This window comes from Lutra lutra, chromosome 4 (genome assembly GCF_902655055.1).
Source record: "Lutra lutra chromosome 4, mLutLut1.2, whole genome shotgun sequence".
Classification (NCBI taxonomy): domain Eukaryota; kingdom Metazoa; phylum Chordata; class Mammalia; order Carnivora; family Mustelidae; genus Lutra; species Lutra lutra.
In genome coordinates, this window is record NC_062281.1 from 28,731,518 (window position 1) to 28,733,761 (window position 2,244).

At 34.5% G+C, this 2,244-nt stretch overlaps 1 non-coding gene across 1 annotated transcript; it reads left to right on the forward strand.

The window, feature by feature from the left end:
* Nucleotides 1-1,745: 1,745 nt before the first annotated feature.
* Nucleotides 1,746-1,851, forward strand: LOC125099474 (U6 spliceosomal RNA). The gene has a single exon (XR_007127200.1). It is a non-coding gene; the product is annotated as a U6 spliceosomal RNA (small nuclear RNA).
* The last annotated feature ends 393 nt before the right edge of the window (nucleotides 1,852-2,244 follow it).

The window sequence follows — 2,244 nt, forward strand, 5'->3', positions numbered from 1 at the left end:
CTTAGATACATTAACCATAATGTAAGGGCACTAAAGGAGAAAGAATAATAAAAGGCTTAGAAATTCAGATAAGGAGAAAGGAAAATAATCTTATTTAAACTGAAATAATAGAACTAAATGAACACTCAATTCGAGAGAACACAGCCTGATATACTGGATTAAGAGTAGGTGACTGGGGTACTACGAATTATATATCACTTACCCTATTTCCCAGTACTTCGGTGTCTTTGTTGTAATCATGTCTGGCATGGACTGCTTGCCAAGGCTTCTCTGAATAAATACTAGATTGTTTCTAATACTTTTACATTAATGTTGAGGCTCTTTCCAATCCTTGTAGATATCCTTATGAATAAATCTTTTACATATGTGCTAATATATTAGTAGGATAAGTTCTTAAAGTGGAATTGCCACATCAGAGGCCATGTCTATTATTAATTTTAAAAGATATTCAATGCATAGTTTATATTCTATGATATTGTCAGAAGGCTGTTCATGTTCTTCTAGTAAAACCAGTAAAGATAAATCCATATGTTTAATTTCTTATGTTGTAAACCAAAAAAAAAAAAAAAAAGGTGGATTTTTAAAAATTATTCCCAAATTCCTAAAAACTAGAAGGGACCCAGCATGTGCACACTTCAGCTCACTAAGGGGATGGCACCAAGCAGAGGGGAATTAGGGACCCAAGAGATTAAAAGTGTTGATGAAAACTGTACGCAGTGAGTACATGTTCTTTTCACATGGCATACACTTCTTTAAAACTTGTAATGGCCTTTGTAAAAATTATGTATATAATTTATTATACAGTGTAGTTTAATATACAGTACTTTATTCTCATTTCTTAGTCAGTTGAAGTAAATGCATAAACTCCTGTCAAACAGAAATCCATAGTGGTTTTTAACATCAAAAACACATCATAGACTTCTGGTTTCCTGTCTGACGTGTAAAGAGTTTAAAAAGTCATCACTCCTCTCCTCACAAGAAGAAAAATGCTGAACAAATTGAAAAACAACAATTCTTAGATCCATCAAAGAATTGTTTTCATGGGGAAAACTGTTGTCCTGAAAAAAAGAGATAGGCCAATACAGAAAGTTTATTTACCAGAACTAAACTTAGTTAGATTTTGCCAAAAAAACACTAGAACAAAAGAAGAAATATATCATTGAGTAAATTGTTCTTTTTTATATATATTTTTTAAGACTTTATTTATTTATTTGATAGAGAGAGAGAGAGAGAGAGAGAGGGCACATAAGCAGCGGGAGCAGCAGAGGGAAAGGGAGAAGGAGGCTCCCTGAGCAGGCAACCCAACACAGGCCTCCATCCCAGGACCCTGGAATCATGACCTGAGCCCAAGGCAGACTCTTAACCAACTGAGCCACCCACATGCCCCTCTTTTTTGTATTTTTTCTAAAGGCAAAACAAACAAGTATACAACTACTGATCTCTAGAGATGAGGACCAAGAAGAAGGGAGGTTTGGAAAAGAAAGTGTCGTGTACCCAGAAAACCTATCTTCTTCATTACTTTCCATTTCACTGGTTCTAGAAGTGTCCTGGAAACATGAGAAAGGAAGATATTACTGTAGCTAAAATAGATGTTGTTAAAGAAAAATATGTGTCCATGTGTCAGATTGTCCAGTTTCTGCCACAGCAAATTTTTTAGATTTCTTACAGCTGATAATAGTACTGTTTGTCCCAAACTTACATTTGCCTGAAACATAAGATTAATGGGTTTAAAAGTAAACATTACAGTGCTAGCTTTGAGAGCACATATATTAAAATTGGAAAGATACAGAGAAGATTAGATGGTCTCTGTGCAAGGATGATACACACATTTGTAAGAGTGTAACTTCATATTGTTCTTTCCTTTTAGTTTTCATTTGAAATATGAATTTTGATATTAACTAACAAATTTTGGCTCTCAGATGACTATCATAGATGGACATATGGATGAGGGGACTCAGACTTAAAAATACAAAGGACATGCAGAAAATTGTGAAGCATTCTCCATGAAGTCAATGTTTATAAAGTATTCAGGGACATTCTTTAAATGGTTTCTTACGTCTGTGGCTGTAACATCTTCTGGTCAGTGAAAAGTAAACCATAAAGAGAGAAAGATAAAACAAGGCAGTTTCCATTGGTAGCAGCTGCTCTGCTATGCCCAGGATATGTCATCTTTACTGACACTTAAAAGGCATATATAAAAACACTTAATGTGTTTGGGTTACTGTTGATGACAGATTGTCACCA